Here is a 21,866-nt window from a genome sequence, read left to right as displayed (position 1 = left end):
TAGGGGCTAAAACACTGCACACACTGATCTCTTACACTGATCATTGTTATCCCATAGGGGCTAAAACACTGCACACACTGATCTTTTACATTGATCATTGTTATCCCATAGGGGCTATAACACTGCACACACTGATCTCTTACACTGATCATTGTTATCCCATAGGGGCTATAACACTGCACACACTGATCTCTTACACTGATCATTGTTATCCCATAGGGGCTAAAACACTGCACACACTGATCTTTTACATTGATCATTGTTATCCCATAGGGACCTATAACACTGCACAAACTGAACTTTTACATTGATCATTGTTATCCCATAGGGACCTATAACACTGCACACACTGATCTTTTACATCGATCAATGGTTTCTCATAGGAAACCCATGATCAATGATTCTGCCGCTTGACTGCTCATGCCTGGATCTCAGGCACTGAGCAGTCATTCGGTGATCGGACACCAGGAGGCAAGGTAAGGAACCATCCTGCTGTGTCACAGCTGTTAGGGATGCCGCGATTTCGCTGCGGACATCCCGAACAGCCCTCTGAGCTTAGTCAGCTTACCGGCAATGATTTACTTTCACTTTAGACGCGGCGTTCAACTTTGAATGCCGCGTCTAAAGGGTTAATAGCTTGCAGCACCGCGATCAGTGCCGCGCGCTATTAGCCACAGGTCCCAGCATGCCGTGGCCCCGCATTATAGAACTGGAGCGGACTCAGGGAGTACAGTAGGCCCTTGGTCCTTAACAGGTTAAGCTCAGAAATGATTTATTTATACCGTTATCGCTTGTCTGGGCACTAGTAATCATGGAATATTACATGAGATGTGTCCGCCAGAATTTTCTGGGATGTAAAATTTGGTGCAAAAATTTCAGCACCAAAATTGCCCATGTTGGAGCCAAACTCAAAAATTTTGGCGCAAAAAAATTCTATATGGTTGCAAAAAAAAATGTGGCGCGAAAAAAAAATCAAAAGTGGCGCAGAAATGAATTTTCACATATTTTTAAAGCAGCACAAGAGATCTTTGAAAATGTGAGGAGAAAAAAAGAAATGTAAATAATATCGCTGGAACAGAAATTACAGTAGTTTTTGTATTTATGATACTTTTTTTATTTTTTTTATTCTGTGAAGCATTTTACAGCCTGAAATGATATGTTAGATGCACAAGGACCTGACACTTTGTAACTTTGTATTTGTGCTACTTGTTCTACAAACCACAATAATGTTTCTCACTTAATATAATAATAACACTGTTGTTTATACTATTTGCAATTATTTACATGTGGTGAGCCACGAGGTGTGAGATGAGGTGTAAGGGGCAGATGGTGTTGCCCAGGTGTAGATGGTATTAACCCCTTCATGTTTGTGACGCCAGGATGTGGTTTGCCTATGTAACCACCCTAAGGTAGTACCGCTAGTCCTAGGTTAGGCAGGGGCAATAAAGAGTCCAAGGCCAGGTTAAGGGTAACAGCAGCCTTTACTGAGGTTAGACACGTGTTACAGTCTATACAGTTCAGCCATTATCCCAGAGAGGTGACCAGTAACACAGGGGGACCTCGCACGCTTGCTGGGACTTGCAGTAGGTAGACTGACTATAATGCAGGCTACGGTGACTAGACAGTAGACCTGACTTGACTGATTCGATGACTGACAATTAGATGACTTTAGCTTACTTGTAATTGACAGGTAGCTGCAGACTTTAGGCTTGAGGCCTCCAATGGCCGAACACAGGAACAGGGACAGATGTAACTCCTCCCCATCTTATATAGGGGGGCTGTGCAAGGAGCCCATAGGTCACTTGGGAGGTCACCTGGTCACTCTCTGGGTGACTTTAACATGTGGCAACAGTTATCATGTGACTAATAACCATGTGACCATATCAAAGGTCCTTTACATTCAATGTACAACTAATTACATTATGGGGGAAAACTGCAGGAGAGCTCAGGGGATGTACAGGGACTCAAACGGATAGGACTGTAGAATGATATCCTGTACTGGGACATCATAACCCCCCCCCCCCCCCTACTTAAGTAAAGTCACCCTCGATGTCCGTCCTGGACAGCTTTGAGGAGTGAAACGGCCATGGGGCCACATGCAGTCCTGGAGCATTGTATCCAACGTCCATTTCCAGGCTGTTTTTGTCGACAAGAACTGAGAACACTATAGAGTCTCTGTATCAATGTCCATACATGCTCTGGTAGATTTGTATAACAGAGAAGAAGGTTTGCTGGAGAACAAGGAATATGTATAATAATGACAACGTACCTATGACTATGGTATAACACTACTTATGGACTTTGACTATGTATATCATAACAGAAGACTAGGCATATTATGACATTTGACTTTGCCTACTGTGACATTTGACTATGCATAACAACACTTTATACATTACTAAGACATAACACTGGCATATTGTGTTGCCGGAGGCTTTCTGCCCAATGCCTTCAACCTCTCCACTCCAACCTCGTCAGTCAAGCTGCTTTCTAGGCTGTGAAATATACCAAGGACCACGAGACTGGGCCCCCTCCATGGGGTTGACATGTGGGTTCCATAAGACAAACGGGATTCAGTGATGGTCGGACAGTGACCACCACTTGTACAGCAGCAGTTTGCGCCACTGATGGAATGACAGTTGGTGCCTGTTGGGCCAGCCAAACCTCTGGGGCAACCAGAGTAGGCCTTCTGTAGAAGCCTGTGGACCCAGCCAAACATCTGTGGCTGCTAAGAGTGGGCCTGGTCATTTTCTTCAGGAAAATTTGATTTTGAAATTTTCAGCATTTTGACTTTTTGAACATAGGCGTCGTGGAGAGGATAGACAGATTGACAGGCTTTTTCAATGTCTTGGCCTATGCCACCTGGGATCAGTTTGTTAGCAACTTTCTTCAAGTCTCTGGTTTGCACCTTTTTGGTCAGGATTTCCATCATCTTGATGCGGATCTGACAGACTTGTTAATGCTGGGCATATGATGTCTTTTTGGTCTGACTTTTGCACTTCTCTGAGAATCCAACACACAAGAGACGGAGAAGGAAACCATCTATAGTATCTATATCCACATGAGCTTTAATCCTGGTCCATGATTTTTTTCTTATTGCTGAGCCCCTTAACCCCTTAACCCCTTAAGGACTCAGCCCATTTTGGCCTTAAGGACTCAGACAATTTAATTTTTACGTTTTCATTTTTTCCTCCTCGCCTTCTAAAAATCATAACTCTTTTATATTTTCATCCACAGACTAGTATGAGGGCTTGTTTTTTGCGCGACCAGTTTTCCTTTGTAATGACATCACTCATTATATCATAAAATGTATGGCGCAACCAAAAAACACTATTTTTGTGGGGAAATTAAAACGAAAAACACAATTTTGCTAATTTTGGAAGGTTTTGTTTTCACGCCGTACAATTTATGGTAAAAATGACATGTGTTCTTTTTTCTGAGGGTCAATACGATTAAAATGATACCCATTATTACATACTTTTATATTATTGTTGAGCTTAAAAAAAATCACAAACTTTTTAACCAAATTAGTACGTTTATAATCCCTTTATTTTGATGACCTCTAACTTTTTTATTTTTCCATATAAGTGGCGGTATGGGGGCTCATTTTTTACGCCATGATCTGTAATTTTTTTTGATACCACATTTGCATATAAAAAACTTTTAATACATTTTTTATAATTTTTTTTTAATAAAATGTATTAAAAAAGTAGGAATTTTGGACTTTTTTTTTTTTTTTCGTTCACGCCGTTCACCGTACGGGATCATTAACATTTTATTTTAATAGTTCGGACATTTACGCACGCGGCGATACCAAATATGTCTATAAAAAATGTTTTTTACGCTTTTTGGGGGTAAAATAGGAAAAAACGGACGTTTTACTTTTTTATTGGGGGAGGGGATTTTTCACTTTTTTTTTACTTTTACTTTTACATTTTTTAACATTTTTTTTTACACTTGAATAGTCCCCATAGGGGACTATTCATAGCAATACCATGATTGCTAATACTGATCTGTTCTATGTATAGGACATAGAACAGATCAGTATTATCGGTCATCTTCTGCTCTGGTCTGCTCGATCACAGACCAGAGCAGGAGACGCCGGGAGCCGCACGGAGGAAGGAGAGGGGACCTCCGTGCGGCGTTATGAATGATCGGATCCCCGCAGCAGCGCTGCGGGCGATCCGATCGTTCATTTAAATCGCGAACTGCCGCAGATGCCGGGATCTGTATTGATCCCGGCACCTGAGGGGTTAATGGTGGACGCCCGCAAGATCGCGGGCATCGGCCATTGCCGGCGGGTCCCTGGCTGCGATCAGCAGCCGGGATCAGCCGCGCATGACACGGGCATCGCTCCGATGCCCGCGGTTATGCTTAGGACGTAAATGTACGTCCTGGTGCGTTAAGTACCACCTCACCAGGACGTACATTTACGTCCTGCGTCCTTAAGGGGTTAAGGACCCTTGACGTAGGTGTACGTCATGACACCCTGGTACTTAAGGACCCATGACGTACGCGTACGTCATGGAGAATTCTGGCCCCCGCCGGGCGGGAATTGGACCGGGATGCCTGCTGAAATCATTCAGCAGGCATCCCATGCAATCGCCCAGGGGGGTCATCAGACCCCCCCCATGTCGGCGATCGCAGCAAATCGCAAGTGAATTCACACTAGCGATTTGAGGAATTCTGGGTCATTATGGGTCTATGGTGACCCGGTGACCTGGAATATAAGGGGGATCACAGTTGTCTAAGACATCTACGATCCCCCTGAAGGGATAGGAGTGAGGTGGCAGGGGTGCCACCCCTCCTATCCCTGATATTGGTTGCCAGAAGCGACGACCAATAGCAGATCGGGGGCGGGGGGGTTAACTTTCATTTTCCCCATCCTGCCCTCCCACAATAGGCGGGGCAGGATGGGGAAACCCGACAGGGACCGGCGCCGAGGATCCACTTACCGATCCGGAGGCTGCGGGCGATGTTGTGCGGCTGGATCCTACAGAAGCCGGTGAGTTGCCTAGCAACATCTGGAGGGTACAGTTTGAGACCACTATATAGTGGTCTCTATACTGTTGCACTTCAGATGTTGCAAAACTACAACTCCCAGCATGCCCAGACAGCTGTTTTGGCATGCTGGAATATGTAGTTTTACAACAGCTGGAGGGCTAAAGTTTGAGACCACTATATAGTGGTCTCTAAACTGTATCCCTCCAGATCTTGCAAAACTACAACTCCTAGCATGCCCAAACAGCTGTTTGCTGTCTGGGCATGCTGGGATTTGTAGTTTTGCAACATCTGGAGGGTCACAGTTTGGAGATCACTTTGCAGTGTTCTCTAAAACTGTAGCCCTCCAGATGTTGCAAAACTGCAAATCCCAGCATGCCCAAACAGCTGTCTCAGCATGCTGGGAGTTGTAGTTGCGTAACTCCAGCTGTTGCATAACTACATCTCCCAGCATGCCCTTTGGTGATCAGTACATGCTGGGAGATGTAGTTTTGAAACAGCTGGAGGTTTGCCCCCCATGTGAACGTACAGGGTACATTCACACGGGCAGGCTTACAGTAAGTTTCTTGCTTCAAGTTTGGGCTGCGGCAAATTTTTCGCCACAGCGTAAACTCCTGGCGGGAAACTCACCGTAACACGCCAGTGCGAATGTACCCTAAAAACACTACTCTACACTACACTAACACATAATAAAGGGTAAAACACTACATATACACCATTTACACTGCCCCCCCCCCCCCCCAATAAAAATTAAAAACGTATGGTACGGCAGTGTTTCCAAAATGGAGCCTCCAGCTGTTGCAAAACAACAACCCCCAGCATTTCCGGACAGCCATTGACTGTCCAGGCATGCTGGGAGTTTAGCAACAGCTGGAGGCACCCTGTTTGGCAATCACTGGTATAGAATATCCCTATGTCCACCCCTATGCAATCCCTAATTTAGTCCTCAAATGGGCATGGCGCTCTCTCACTTAGGAGCCCTGTCGTATTTCAAGGAAACAGTTTAGGGCCACATATGGGGTATTTCCGTACTCAGGAGAAATTGCACTACAAATTTTGGGGGGCTTTTTCTCCTTTTACCCCTTATGAAAAGGAAAAGTTGGGGGCTACACCAGCTTATTAGTGTAAAAAAAACAAAATTTTACACTAACATGCTGGTGTTGCCCCATACTTTTTATTTTCACAAGCGGTAAAAGGGAAAAAATGACCCCCAAAATTTGTAACACAATTTCTCTTGAATACGGAAATACCCCATATGTGGGTGTAAAATGCTCTGCGGACGCACAACAAGGCTCAGGATTGAGAGCGCACCATGTACATTTGAGGCCTAAATTGGTGATTTGCACAGGGGTGGCTGATTTTACAGCGGTTCTGACATAAATGCAAAAAAAGAAATACCCACATGTGACCCCATTTTGGAAGCTACACCCCTCACGGAATGTAACAAGAGGTATAGTGAGCCTTAAAACCCCACAGGTGTTTAATGAAAATTCTTCAAAGTTGGATGGAAAAATGAAAAAAAAAAAAGTTTCACTAAAATGCTGGTGTTATCCTAAATTTTCCATTTTCACAAGGGAAAATAGGAAAAAAGCCCCCCCAAAAATTGTAACCCCATTTCTTCTAAGTAAGAACATACCCCATATGTGGATGTAAAGTGCTCTGCGGGCAAACTACAATGCTCAGAAGAGAAGGCGCGCCATTGGGCTTTTGAAGATGGCCCCTGACTTCCATTCCAATTTTTTTTTTCCCCAAGAGCTCAATGGCACTCCTTCTCTTCTGAGCATTGTAGTGCACCAGCAGAGCACTTGACGTCCAAACATGGGGTATTTCCATACTCAGAAGAGATGGGGTTACAAATTTTGGGTGGCATTTTGTGCTATTATCCCTTGTAAAAAAAATTAATTTGAGGGAAAACTAGCCTTTTAGTGAAAAAAAATGATTTACACATCCAACTTTAACGAAAAATTGTGAAACACCTGTGGGGTGTTAAGGCTCACTGGACCCCTTGTTACATGCCTTGAGGGGTGTAGATTCCAAAATAGTATGCCATGTGTTGTTTTTTTTTTTTTTTGCTGTCCTGGCACCATAGGGGCTTCCTAAATGCGACATGCCCCCCCCCCCAAAAAAAAAAAAAAAAAAAACATTTCAGCAAAATTTGCTTTTCAAAAGCCAAATGTGACTCCTTCTCTTCTGAGCATTGTAGTTCGCCCGCAAAGCATTTTACATCCTAACATGGGGTATTTCCATACTCAGAAGAGATGGGGTTACACATTTTGGGGGGCATTTTGTCCTATTATGCCTTGTAAAAAATTAAAATTTGAGGGAAAACTAGCATTTTAGCGAAAAATATATAATAATTTACACATCCAACTTTAACGAAAAGTCATCAAACACCTGTGGGGTGTTAAGGCTCACTGGACCTGTTGTTACGTGCCTTGAGGGGTGTAATTTCCAAAATGGTATGCCATGTGTTTTTTTTTTTTTTTTGCTGTTCTGGCACCATAGGGGCTTCCTAAATTTCAAAAAAACTCACTCTCCAAAATCTCACTGTCGTTCCTTCCCTTCTGAGCCCTCTACTGCGCCCGCAGATCACTTTACATACACATTTTAGGAAGATTTCTCTCATTTTACCTCTTGTAAAAATTCAATAACTGGGTCTACAAGAACATGCCAGTGTAAAAAATGAATGTCATTTTGAATATTTTGAGGGGTGCAGTTTTTATAATTGGGTCATTTGTGGGGTATTTCTAATATGAAGACCCTTCAAATCCACTTCAAAAGAGAACTGGTCCCTGAAAAATGTCAATTTTGAAAATTTTGTGAAAAATTTGAAAATTGCTGCTATACTTTGAAGCCCTCTGATGTCTTCCAAAAGTAAAAACATGTCAACTTTATAATGGACACATAAAGTAGACATATTTTATATGTGAATCAATATATAATTTATTTGGAATATTAATTTTCCTTATAAGCAGAGAGCTTCAAAGTAAAAAAAAAATGCTAAATTTTTTATTTTTTCAACAAAATTTTACCACTAGCATAAAGTAGAATATGTCACAAAAAAAACAATCTCGAAATCAGAATGAAAGGTAAAAGCATCCCAGAGTTATTAATGTTTAAAGTGACAGTGGTCAGATGTGCAAAAAATGGTCGTGTCCTACAGTGAAAATTGGCTGAGTCCTTAACCCCTTAAGGACCCGGGGTTTTTCCGTTTTTGGATTTTCGTTTTTTCCTTCTTACATTTAAAGAATCATAACTCTTTCAATATTTCACCTAAAAATCCATATGATGGCTTATTTTTTGCGCCACCAATTATACTTTGTAATGACGTCAGTCATTTTACCCAAACATCTACGGCGAAACGGAAAATAAATCAATGTGAGACAATTTTTTTTTTTTATGCCATTTTGTAACTTTCGGGGGCTTCCGTTTCTGCACAGTACATTTTTCGGTAAAAATGACACCTTCTTTTTATTCTGTAGAGCCATACGATTAAAATGATACCCTACTTATGTAGGTTTGATTTTGTCGTACTTCTGGAAAAAAATCAAAACTACATGCAGGAAAATGTATACGTTTAAAATTGTCATATTCTGACCCCTATAACTTTTAAATTTTTCCGCGTATGGGGCGGTATGAGGGCAAATTTTTTGCACCATGATCTGAAGTTTTTAGCAGTACCATTTTTGTATTGATAGGACTTATTGATAAAAATGCACTATTTTGGACTTTGGAAATTTTTTGCGCGCACGCCATTGACCGTGCGGTTTAATTAATGATATATTTTCATAATTCGGACATTTCCGCATGCGTCGATACCACATATGTTTATTTTTATTTACACTGTTTTTTTTTTTTTCAAATGGGAAAAAGGGGGGTGATTCAAACTTTTAATAGTGGAGGGGTTAAATGATCTTTATTCACTTTTTTTTTTTTCACTTTTTTTTTTTGCAGTGTTATAGCTCCCATAGGGACCTATAATACTGCACACACTGATCTCTTATACTGATCATTGTTATCCCATAGGGACCTATAACACTGCACACACTGATCTCTTATACTGATCATTGTAATCCCATAGGGACCTATAACACTGCACACACTGATCTCTTATACTGATCATTGTTATCCCATAGGGGCCTATAACACTGCACACACTGATCTCTTATACTGATCATTGTAATCCCATAGGGACCTATAACACTGCACACACTGATCTTTCACATTGATCATTGGTTTCTCATAGGAAACCAGTGATCGATGATTCTGCCGCTTTACTGCTCATGCCTGGATCTCAGGCACTGAGCAGTCATTCGGCGATCGGACAGCGAGGAGGCAAGTTGGGACCCTCCAGCTGTCCTGTAAGCTGTTCGGGATGCCGCGATTTCACCGCGGCTATCTCGAACAGCTACCTGAGCTAACTGGCATGGTTTCACTTTCATTTTAGACGCGGCGTTCAACTTTGAACGCCGCGTCTAAATGGTTAATAGTGCGCGGCAGCGTGATCAATGCCGCGCGCTATTAGCCACGGGGCCCGACCCGCCGTGGCCCTGCGTTATAGATCGGGAGCGGACTCAGGGCATACAGGTACGCCCTGGGTCCTTAACAGGTTAAGGGGTTAACAAACCGGGGGTTACTGGCCCTTTAAGAGGCCTAGAGAGGTGCTGCAGCGGCTCAGTCAGCACTGGCTGGGACCCCCATGTGGTGTTTCACCCACTATGTTGCAAATCTTCAGGGGCACTACTGGGCACTAAAGGGTGTATACATGGGCCCCCCGTCACCAGCGATTTACTTTTCACAATTGTTGGTGTTTGCAGAGTATGCGCTGCAGCAGGTACCCGATTGCAACCTCTGGAGCCAGGTGCAGCCACTCGGATTTTCAACTCTGCTGTTCCCAGGGAACTTCCTCTTTTAGTCCCCTTGGCGACAGGCTCCAGTAAAATGGCCGCCGGACGGAAGAACGTCATCGGTGCATCGCTGACTTCTGGTCCCCCGGCAACAAGAGGCTTCAACAAGAGGCTTCAAGATCCTTCAAGTTCCACTTCGGACTGGACACAGCAACATGATCTCCACGCCCAGGGGCGTCCCGCACAGGACATTTTTGCGTGCTTCCCGGGCTCCTCCTTAACCCTTTCAGGTACAATGGCAGACATTTTGTCGCGTAACATGGCTTCAGTTCTGATTTTGCACATTGTCACTGCTACTTTCACAGACATTTCCATAATAAACAGCAACATTTTCTTAACCTCCCCCTCTACTTTATCAGCGCCACGGTAGAAACACATCACAATGACAAAGTCTCGTACAGTTTTCTGGCGCAAATTTCTTCGCATCGACATGCAATTTTTCTTGGACACAATTTAGACTCAGAATAGGGGGGAGGACTTTTTGCGTTATGGCTATGGCACACACTTGAATCCTGTTCATGACACCAAAAGTTTGTGTTGAGCCACGGGGTGTGAGGTGTTGGGGAAGATGGTGTTGCCCAGTAGTAGATGGTATTTATCCCTTCTTGTTTGTGACGCCAGGACGTTGTTTGCCTATATAACCACCCGAAGGTAGTACCGCTAGTCCTAGGTTAGGCAGGGGCAATAAAGAGTCCAAGGCCAGGTTAAGGGTAACGGTAGCTTTTACTCAGGGCCGTTTGAAGGAATTTGGGGGCCCCAAGCAAAATGGACATGGAGGCCCCCCACCTTGATGTTCACGCATGTCACGCTCTAGGGCCGGCGTCAGGACGTAGTATCGCCGGCCCTTGAATGCTGGGAGCGCAACGTGAGCGAACGTCGATACGAGGCCCGCACATTAGGTGCAGCACAGTTCCCCCCACGTTAGGTGTGGCACAGTTCCCCCACGTTAGGTGTGGCACAGTTCCCCCAGGTTAGGTGCGGCGCAGTTCCCCCCAGGTTAGGTGCGGCACAATTCCCCCCACATTAGGTGCAGCAGAGTCCCCCCCACATTAGGTGCAGCAGAGTTCTCCCCACATTAGGCTAGCAGTGTTCCCCCACATTAGGTGCAGTATAGATCCCCCACATTAGGTGCAGTATAGTTCCCCCACATTAGGTGCAGTATAGTTCTCCCACATTAGGTGCAGTATAGTTCCCCCACATTAGGTGCAGTATAGTCCCTCCACATTAGGTGCAGTATAGTTCCTCCACATTAGGTGCAGTATAGTTCCCCCACATTAGGTGCAGTGTAGTTCTCCCCACATTAGACTATAGTCCCCCCACATTAGGTGTAGTATGTTCCCCCACAGACATACAGCCTCCAGCCATATACAGTGTATGGCTGGAGGCTGTATGCCTGTTTACTGCCCTACTTCAGTGCTCCGGCCACCATAACAGTAGGTCCCGGGACTGGAGGAGTGGTGGTCGGTGCACTGAAGCTGATGTGCCGCATGTCCTGTACACTGTTCCGCTACTCCGCGTTGCTTTCCAATGGGCGCATGCACGGGACGGGGAAATTGCCCCTTTTCCCTCCCCTGGATCCGCCACTGCATGCATTATATATACACACAATACACATCACATACTGTACATGCATGCTTCAAACACACACACATACTGTACACATTACATACTGTACATGCATCATACACACAACACACTGTACACATTATATAGTGTACATGCATTATATATATACACACACACTGTTCACATTACATACTGTACATGCATCATACACACAACATACTGTACACATTACATACTGTACATGCAGGCTTCATACACACAACATACTGTACACATTACATAATGTACATGCTTCATACACACAAATACTGTACACATTACATACTGTACATGCATCATACACACAACATAATGTACACATTACATACTGTACATGCATGCTTCACACAGACAACATACTGTACACATTACATACTGTACATGCATCATACACACATACTGTACACATTACATACTATACATGCATGCTTCATACACATACACATACTGTACACATTACATACTGTACATGCATGCTTCATACACACAACATACTGTACACATTACATACTGTACATGCATGCTTCATACACACACAACATACTGTACACATTACATACTGTACATGCATGCTTCATACATACACATACTGTACACATTACATACTGTACATGCATGCTTCATACACACACAACATACTGTACACATTACATACTGTACATGCATGCTTCATACACACATACATACTGTACACATTACATATTATACATGCTTCATACACACATACTGTACACATTAGATACTATACATGCATCATACACACACAACAAACTGTACACATGGCATACTATACATGCATCATACACACACATACTGTACACATTACATACTGTACATGCTTCACACACACATACTGTACACATTAGATACTGTACATGCATCATACACACAACAAACTATACACATTACATACTATACATGCTTCATACACACATACTGTCCACATTAGGTACTGTACATGCATCATACACACACTGTACACATTACATACTGTACATGCATTATATACACACATACTGTACACATTACATGCTGTACATGCTTCATACACACACACTGTACACATTACATACTGTACATGCATCATACACACACATACTGTACACATTACATACTGTACATGTATCATACACACATACTGTACACATTACATACTATACATGCTTCATGCACACACACACACACACACACACTGTACACATTACATACTGTACATGCATCATACACACACACACACTGTACACATAACATACTGTACATGCATCATACACACACATACTGTACACATTAGATACTATACATGCATTATACACACATACTGTACACATTAGATACTATACATGCATCATACACGCACATACTGTACACATTACATACTGTACATGCATCATACACACACACACTGTACACATTACATACTGTACATGCATCATATACACACATACTGTACACATTACATACTGTACATGCATCATACACACATACTGTACACATTACATACTGTACATGCATCATACACGCACGCATACTGTACACATTACATACTGTACATGCATTATACACACACATACTGTACACATTTCATACTGTACATGCATTATACACACATACTGTACACATTACATACTGTACATGCATTATACACACACACTGTACACATTACATACTGTACCTGCATCATACACACACAGCTAGAATAGATCAGTGTTTCCCAACCAGTGAGCCCACAGAGGTTGCAAAACTACAACTTCCAGCATGTCCAGACAGCCTTTGGTGTTGAGCGGCATAGGCCATATTCGAATTTGCGATATTTCGCAAATATATGGACGAATATTTGTCATATATTCGCTAAATTCGCATATTCCTAATATTCGCGTTTTATTTTTGCATATGCATATTTTTGGATATTTGCGTATGCCAAAATTAGCATATGCGAAAATTAGCACATATAAAAATTAGCATAAGCCAAAATTCGCATATGCGAAAATTAGCATATGCTAATTTTTGCATATGCGGAAATTCGCACGCCAGTCTCACACAGTAGTATTAGAACCTTCTTTACACCACACAAGCTGGAAGCAGAGAGAGGTGACTGATCACTGTGATGTGTACTGTGAAAAAATAAATAAAAATAAAAAAACAAATATTTGTCATTACTAATATATAGTGCTATATTCGTGAATATTCACGAATTCGCGAATATGCGATATTCGCGTATAAAATTTGCATTGCGAATATTCGCAAGCAACACTATTAGGAAATAAAGACAATGGTGTTTATTTGTCCGGAGGTGGTGAGTCTTTTTGGATGCCCTCTTTTTTCTTTCTATGGCATCAAATATAAAAGCTTATGAGTGCACTTACTATGAACACAGTAGAAATCCTGTACATTTGTTTCATACGCACAGCACGATCGGCAGCGGTGAAAAATCATAGCGCATTAATAGGATAAACTGCGTCCTGATTGCCGCTGGCTCCTTTGTTTTGTCACTGAGAACCTAAAACTTTACAGTAACAATAATTTGAGGTCGTCAGAGTTGATCTTGTTTCTCGCAGAGTCATTGTAATATTTAATGGCTGCAAATGCATTATCTTAATTGCAAAGCAAATGTAATGCGCACGGACGCTTGTACCACACATCCACATTATGTCGCCTATAGCGGCAGAAACAACCTTTTTATTTTATTTCATTATTTTTATTATTTAAATATATATATATATATATATATACATATATATATATATATATATATATATATATATATATATATATATGTATATATATATATATGTATATATATATATATATATATATATATATATATATATATATATATATATATATAATATTTTTTCTCAAAAGAATAATTTTCTTAATTAAAGCCTCCACAAAATCATTTAGCCCATTCTGTCTGGTTCATTTGGGATCCGTGCAATGTAAAGTATAGGACAGTGGTCTGCAACCTGCGGACCTCCAGATGTTGCAAAACTACAACACCCAGCATGCGAGTTGTAGTTTTGCAACATCTGGAGGTCCGCAGGTTGAAAACCACTGTTAGAGGAAGTTGTACTCGCCTGTCCCCGCCGTTCCGGACTGTCACCGCTCGTCACCGCTGCCCTGGATGTCGCTGCGTCCCCGAGGTATCCCCGACGCTCCGGCAAGGCCTCTGCTTCCCCAGCATCCTCGCTCTCCGTCGCCGCCATCACGTCGTTACGCACGCCGCTCCCATTGGATGACGGGACGGCGTGCGCAGCGTTGTGATGACGACGATGGAGAGCGCCGACGATGCAGGGGATCCTGAAGAGGACGCGTCGGAGCCCCGAGGACAGGTAAGTGATCGTCAGCGGACCACACGGGGCACCGTAAATGGCTATCCGGGGGCAGCTGAAGCAGTCTGCGCTGCCGGATAGCCGTTTATGCGATGGCCCCGACATACAAAAGCATCGTATGTTGATGCTGCCTACAACATGCGATGGCCTCTGAGAGTGATCGTATGCTGAAATGATCGTATGTCGGGGCCATCGTAGGTCGGGGGTCACTGTACATTATAAGCTACAATACTTAAGAATAAGTATCGGAAATCATAAGTTCAGAAATCATCCCTAAGCTTTTCCCAAATATTTCTGCTTTTATGTCTATTTCTGGGGCAGCTGGGTGGCAACCAATATGGCCGCCATAATTACAGCAGCCAGGATGGACTTCCGAGGACAAAATCTGCCTTTCATGCCGCCATATTATTGCAAAACTCATTTGTCTTATAAAACCTGTGGACAATATCTGCTATAGTAATTACTAGTGATGTGGAAAGGGATTTGGAATGCAATAAGATTATTTCCGAATTTTGAATTGTATCTGCATTTTTTGTGATTCCCTTTGAGCAAATCTAGTATTAGAGCAGGGACTCATGTCAAGGATAAGTGTCCCTGCTCCTGTACCAGCTAAACAGCCAGGAATATGCTGTATGCTTGGCCATTCTGCTGTAGTGTAAAAATACCCACCCACTGCCTGTTCCTGCCTATGACAGTGGGGGGGTATCACAGGCACTGGGTGTCCAGGCATGCTGGGAGTTGTAGTTCTGCAACAACTGGAGGCACGCTGATCAGGAAACACTGATCTATAGTCTTATTAGAGGCATACAATTACATGGTTGGGAAACACTGTTGCAAAACTACAACTCCCAGCATGCCCGGACAGCTTTTGGCTGTTCGGATATGCTGGGAGTTGTAGTTTTGGAACAGCTGGAGGTACATTGGTCGGGAAACACTGATCTATAGTCTTATTGGAGGCATACAGTTACATGGTTGAGAAACACTGTTGCAAAATGTCCAGGCTGTCCAGGCATGCTGGGAGTTGTAGTTCTGCAGCAACTGGAGGCACGCTGATCAGGAAACACTGATCTATAGTCTTATTAGAGGCATACAATTACATGGTTGGGAAACACTGTTGCAAAACTACAAATCCCAGCATGCCCGGACAGCCTTTGGCTGTCCGGGCATGCTGGGAGTTGTAGTTTTGTAACAACTGGAGGTCCACTGGTTGGGAAACACTGCTATAGACCCATTAATATTTCCTCATATGTATCTGATCTAATAAAAATCCATCATTATGACATGAAACAGGCTGTCGCCCTGTTCACGCCACTGCACCTGCCTCATCATTCATATAGATGTCGGTGTTTTGTCTGCCATAAATTAGGCTTTAGCCAAGAGGAAGGTTATATTAGAATTTTAGGGTATGTTCACTTTAAGGTGATAGTCTAGAGATATTTTGCATATTTATTTTTTACAGCTTGGTGAATTGTTGATTCAGCGACTTCTCATACATTTAGCTTAACTTGTTCTTTTTTCACTTACATTCAACTGTATGCCTCCCATAAGAGTATAGATCAGTTTCCCCCAGCCAATGTGCCTCCAGCTGTTGCAAAACTGCAACTCCCAGCATGCCAGGAGTTGTAGTTTTGCAACAACTGGAGGCACATTGGCTGGGAAATACTGCTATAGATCCACCACCAACATGAAATGGGCTGTCATTGTGACATGAAACAGGCTGTCACCTCCTCTTCACCACTGTACCTGTCAGCCATAAATTTGACTATCCGGGGGGGAGTTGTTTCAGAATTTTTGGGTACATTCACTTTAAGGTGAGGGTCTAAATATACTTCTCATACAGATTTTTACAGTGTGAATTATTGGTTATTTTGCAGTTTATTGGGTTATTTTTACTTTTCTGTCTTTCTCTCCTCAGGGTGATGGACAGGATGACAGATTGATCGTGTTCCGGCTCGTATTATAGAATATTTGGACAAAATAAAACTTGATAAGTCCTAACTGTAATGTGGCTGAACTTTGTGCTCGTCTATCAATCACAAGTCTATCTGGGTCAAAATACCCAGCTCTCCCATCTGCATCCGAGCAATTAAAACTTCTGGAAAGCCGCAGATTTCACCGGTCCTGTCATACGGAATACCTGATCCACTTTATCAGTAAGCAATTTCAGATTCTAGACATATAGAACACTTGACAAATAGATGGAGAGTTTTCAGTCCGGTACTTTTCATGATTTAGAGCAGTAAATTGAGATTTATTATTAATGCATCAGTCCGGTGCACAATAAAAAAAAATATATTAAAATGTTAAAAATAAGAAAAGAAGCCAAGCACAGATGGGCCAATTCCAAGGAGTTATTCTGTAGAAACCAATATAAGCTAATGGTAAGTGTCATGTGACACGTTTCAGGTTCCATGAACACCCTTAATCGTACCTTTATGATTAAGGGTGTGCATAGCACCCGAAATGCATCAAATGACACTTACCATTATCTAAAGTTGGTTTTTACCAAATCTTTGGAATTGCACCATCTGCGCTGGACTTCTTTTCTTGTTGTCATGCTTGGCTTTGGGTGTTACCCCACATCGTCCAAAACGCGTCTAGAAGAGAAGGGTGAGCTGGATTGTGTGTGTTTTACAATGTTAAAAATAAGTAAGTTAAATATTATCTGTAAGCGTAGTCCTTAGAGAGGACTTGTGACCAACACCCCAAAAAAATGCCATCTTACAGTTTCTTGCCACGTCCTCCCATTCCTGAGATATGTGGGGTTTTTATTATTAGTTTGATAATTCAGGGAATCAGTCAAATGGCTGTGAACTTAATTTGCATAATGGGAGTGACTATGAGGGGATGAGCATGATTATACAGTTAGGGGGATGTGAATGTTTTACATTGAGGGACGTGTCTAATCGCCTGATTGTCACTCCCATTATTAATTCTCTCTGATTATTTAAATTCAGCAAGCAGTGGTAGACTGGTCGGAGTTGTATTATCCAGCGTACATTAGAAAATGGGGGACTTGTGGAATTTTAATGGCCAGCATACAGCAGTAGGTGGTAGACTGGTAGGAAGGATAGTATTCAGCTTACAGCAGGAGGTAGCAAACTGGTGGGGTGGGGGGGAGGGGGCAATTCTCGCCAATTGTCTAATCTGGTGACCCAGAAGTCCATGGGGTCTAGACTCATGGTGTCTGTCAGAAAAAGGGTGAAGGTCAGATATGCATTAAAGGGGTACTCTGCCCAGATATGTCTTTTCCCCTATCTAAAGGATAGGGGATAAGATGTCTGATCACAGGAGTCCCACCGCTGGGACCACCACGATCTCCGTGCAGCACCCCTGCCACATCCAGCATTCTAAACAGTAAGTTTAGAATGTTGGGTTTCTGTGGCCGGAGACGAGATGTCACGCCTCCAGCCTTGGAAGACCCAGCATTCTAAACTTACTGTTTAGAATACTGGGTGCTGCACTGAGATTGCAGGAGTCCCAGCAATGGGACCCCCATAATCAGACATCTAACCCTCCATCCTTAACCCCTTCCCGCAGAATGTCATATATAAACGCCGGGTTGTGCAGTGCATTCGCGCATCCCGGCGTTTATAAATGACATTCAGTTAACCCGGCGATGCGCAGCATCGCACGGGTTAATTGGCAGAAGTCCCGCTGTTTCCAGCAGGGGACAACTTCTGCTTCACCCCCAGGACCATCCATTGATGGTCCTGGTCAGCGATCACTGTGATTGGTCCCTGTGGACCAATCACAGTGATCTGGGGTGAAAGTTCAGATCCCCCGCACTGCCCGCCCCTGGAAGTCGGGCAGAACAGGGGACGATGGCTGCGGGGGCTCGCGGGGACCTGCGGCATAGGGGGGGAACACGTGGGGACTGGTGGCCTTACCTGGCGGGACCGAGGAGCAGCGGCAGGACCGGCCACGTGGACGAGCAGCGACGGGACCGGCAGGTAAGTATATGGTCCTCAGAAGCAGCAGTGAAGATCTTCACTGCTGCTTCTAGGAGTCTGAAAACTACAACTCCCAGCATGCCTAGACAGCCTTTGGCTGTCTGGGCATGCTGGGAGTTGCAGTTTTGCAACATCTGGAGGGCCCCAGTTTGGAGACCATTGTATAATGGTCTCCAATCTGTGCTCTTCCAGCTGTTGCAAAACTACAACTCCCAGTATGCACTGACTGTCCAGGCATGCTGGGAGTTTTAGTTCAGCAACATCTGGCCCTTCAGTTTCTCACTCAGTGTTTCCTAACCAGTGTGCCTCCAGCTGTTGCAAAACTATAACTCCCAGCATGCACTAACAGACCATGCATGCTGGGAGTTGTGGTTTTGCAACAGCTAGTGCACCCCCCCTGTGAATGTACAGGGTACATTCACATGGGCAAGGCTTTTACAGTGGGTTTCTCGCATCTTGAGATGCAGCAAATTTTGCGCCGGGAAACTTGCTGTAATCCCCCGCCCATGTGACTGTACCCTAAGAACACTACACTACACTAACACAAAATAAAATGAAAAGTTAAAAACACTACATATACACATACCCCTACACAGCCCCCCTCCCCCAATAAGAACGTCCGGTACGCCACTGTTTCCAAAGCAGAGCCTCCAGCTGTTGAAAAACAACAACTCCCAGTATTGCCGGACAGCCGTTGACTGTCCAGGCATGCTGGGAGTTTTGCAACAGCTAGAGGCACCCTGTTTGGGAATCACTGGCGTAGAATACCCCTATGTCCACCCCTATGCAAATCCCTAATTTAGGCCTCAAATGCGCACGGCGCTCTCACTTTGGAGCCCTGTCGTATTTCAAGGCAACAGTTTAGGGCGACATATGGGGTATCGCCGTACTCGGGAGAAATTACGTTACAAGGTTTGGGGGGCTTTTTCTTCTTTAACCCTTCATGAAAAGGAAATGTTGGGGTCTACACCAGAATGTTAGTGTAAAAAAATTTAATTTTTTACACTAACATGCTGATGTTGCCCTATACTTTACATTTTCACAAGAGGTAAAAGGGAAAAAAGCCCCCTAAAATTTGTAATGCAATTTCTCCCGACTACAGAGATACCCCATATGTGAGCGCAAAGTGCTCTGGGGGCGCACAACAAGGCCCAGAAGGGAGAGCGCACCATGTACATTTGAGGTGATTTGCACAGGGCTGGCTGATTGTTACAGCGGTTTTGACAAACGCAAAAAAAAAAAAAAAAAAACACATGTGACCCCATTTCAGAAACGACACCCCTCACGGAATGTAATGAGGGGTGCAGTGAGAATTTACTCCCCACTGGTGTCTGACAGATCTTTGGAACAGTGGTCCGTGAAAATGAAAACTTGTACAGCCCACTGTTCCAAAGATCTGTCAGACACCAGTGGGGGGCAAATGCTCACTGTACCCCTTGTTACGTTCCTCAAGGGGTCTCGTTTACAAAATGGTATGCCATGTGTTTTTTTTTTGCTGTTCTGGCACCAGAGGGGCTTCCTAAATGCGATATGCCCCCCGAGCAAAATTTGCTCTCAAAAAGCCAAATATGACTCCTTCTCTTCTGAGCATTGTAGTTCGCCCATAGTGCACTTCAGGTGAACTTATGGGGTAACTCCATACTCAGAAGAGAAGGGGTTACAAATATTGGGGGGTATTTCCTGCTATTAACCCTTGCAAAAATGTGAAATTTGGGGGGAAACACACATTTTAGTGGAAAAAAAAATATTTTTTTTACATATGCAAAAGTCGTGAAACACCTGTGGGGTAATAAGGCTCACTTTATTCCTTATTACATTCCTCAAGGGGTCTAGTTTCCAAAATGGTATGACATGTGTTTTTTTTTTTGCTGTTCTGGCACCATAGGGGCTTCCTAAATGAGACATGCCCCCCGAGCAAAATTTGCTCTCAAAAAGCCAAATATGACTCCTTCTCTTCTGAGCATTGTAGTTCGCCCATAGTTCGCTTCAGGTCAACTTATGGGATACCTCCATACTCAGAAGAGAAGGGGTTACAAATATTGGGGGGTATTTCCTGCTATTAACCCTTGGAAAAATGTGACATTTGGGGGGAAACACACATTTTAGTGAAAAAAAAAATATTTTTTTTTACATATGCAAAAGTCGTGAAACACCTGTGCGGTATTAAGGCTCACTTTATTCCTTGTTATGTTCCTCAAGGGGTCTAGTTTCCAAAATGGTATGCAATGTGAGGGTTTTTTGCTGTTCTGGCACCATAGGGGCTTCCTAAATGCAACATGCCCCCCAAAAACCATTTCAGAAAAACGTACTCTCCAAAATTCCCTTATCGCTCTTTCCCTTCTGAGCCCTCTACTGCGCCCGCCAAACACTTTATATAGACATATGAGGTATGTGCTTACTCGAGAGAAATCGGGCTACAAATATAAGTATACATTTTCTCCTTTTACCCCTTGTAAAAATTAAAAAATTGGGTCTACAAGAACATGCGAGTGTAAAAAATGAAGATTGTGAATTTTCTCCTTCACTTTGCTTCTATTCCTGTGAAACACCTAAAGGGTAAAAATGATGACTGAATGTCATTTTGAATACTTTTGGGGGTGCAGTTTTTATAATGGGGTCTTTTGTGGGGTATTTCTAATATGAAGACCCTTCAAATCCACTTCAAACCTGAACTGGTCCCTGAAAAATAGTGAGTTTGAAAATTTTGTGAAAAATTGGAAAATTGCTGCTGAACTTTGAAGCCCTCTGGTGTCTTCCAAAAGTAAAAACTCAGTAAAAACACTTTTATGATGCAGACATAAAGTAGACATATTGTATATGTGAATACATTTTTTTTATTTGTAATATACATTTTCCTTACAAGCAGAGAGCTTCAAAGTTAGAAAAATGCAAAAGTTTCAAATTTTTCATCAAATTTTAGGATTTTTCACAAGGAAAGGATGCAAGTTACCACAAAAATTTACCACCATGTTAAAGTAGAATATGTCATGAAAAAACAATCTCGGAATCAGAATGATGACTAAAAGCATTCCAGAGTTATTAATGTTTAAAGTGACAGTGGTCAGATGTGC

At 43.0% G+C, this 21,866-nt stretch overlaps 1 long non-coding RNA gene across 1 annotated transcript in view; it reads left to right on the top strand.

Annotated features, from left to right (window-relative positions):
• The first annotated feature begins 2,372 nt into the window (after positions 1-2,372).
• Positions 2,373-21,866, top strand: part of LOC130284364 (uncharacterized) — a 115,923-nt gene continuing 96,429 nt past the window's right edge. The window contains exons 1-3 of the long non-coding RNA XR_008847001.1: positions 2,373-2,743; positions 9,819-10,138; positions 16,758-16,995. This is a non-coding gene — a long non-coding RNA (uncharacterized LOC130284364). The remainder of the gene's footprint in view (positions 2,744-9,818; positions 10,139-16,757; positions 16,996-21,866) is intronic.

This window comes from Hyla sarda, chromosome 8 (genome assembly GCF_029499605.1).
Source record: "Hyla sarda isolate aHylSar1 chromosome 8, aHylSar1.hap1, whole genome shotgun sequence".
NCBI lineage: Eukaryota > Metazoa > Chordata > Amphibia > Anura > Hylidae > Hyla > Hyla sarda.
Note: the sequence above shows the minus strand (reverse complement) of the source record. Positions and strands in the feature narration are given on the sequence as shown.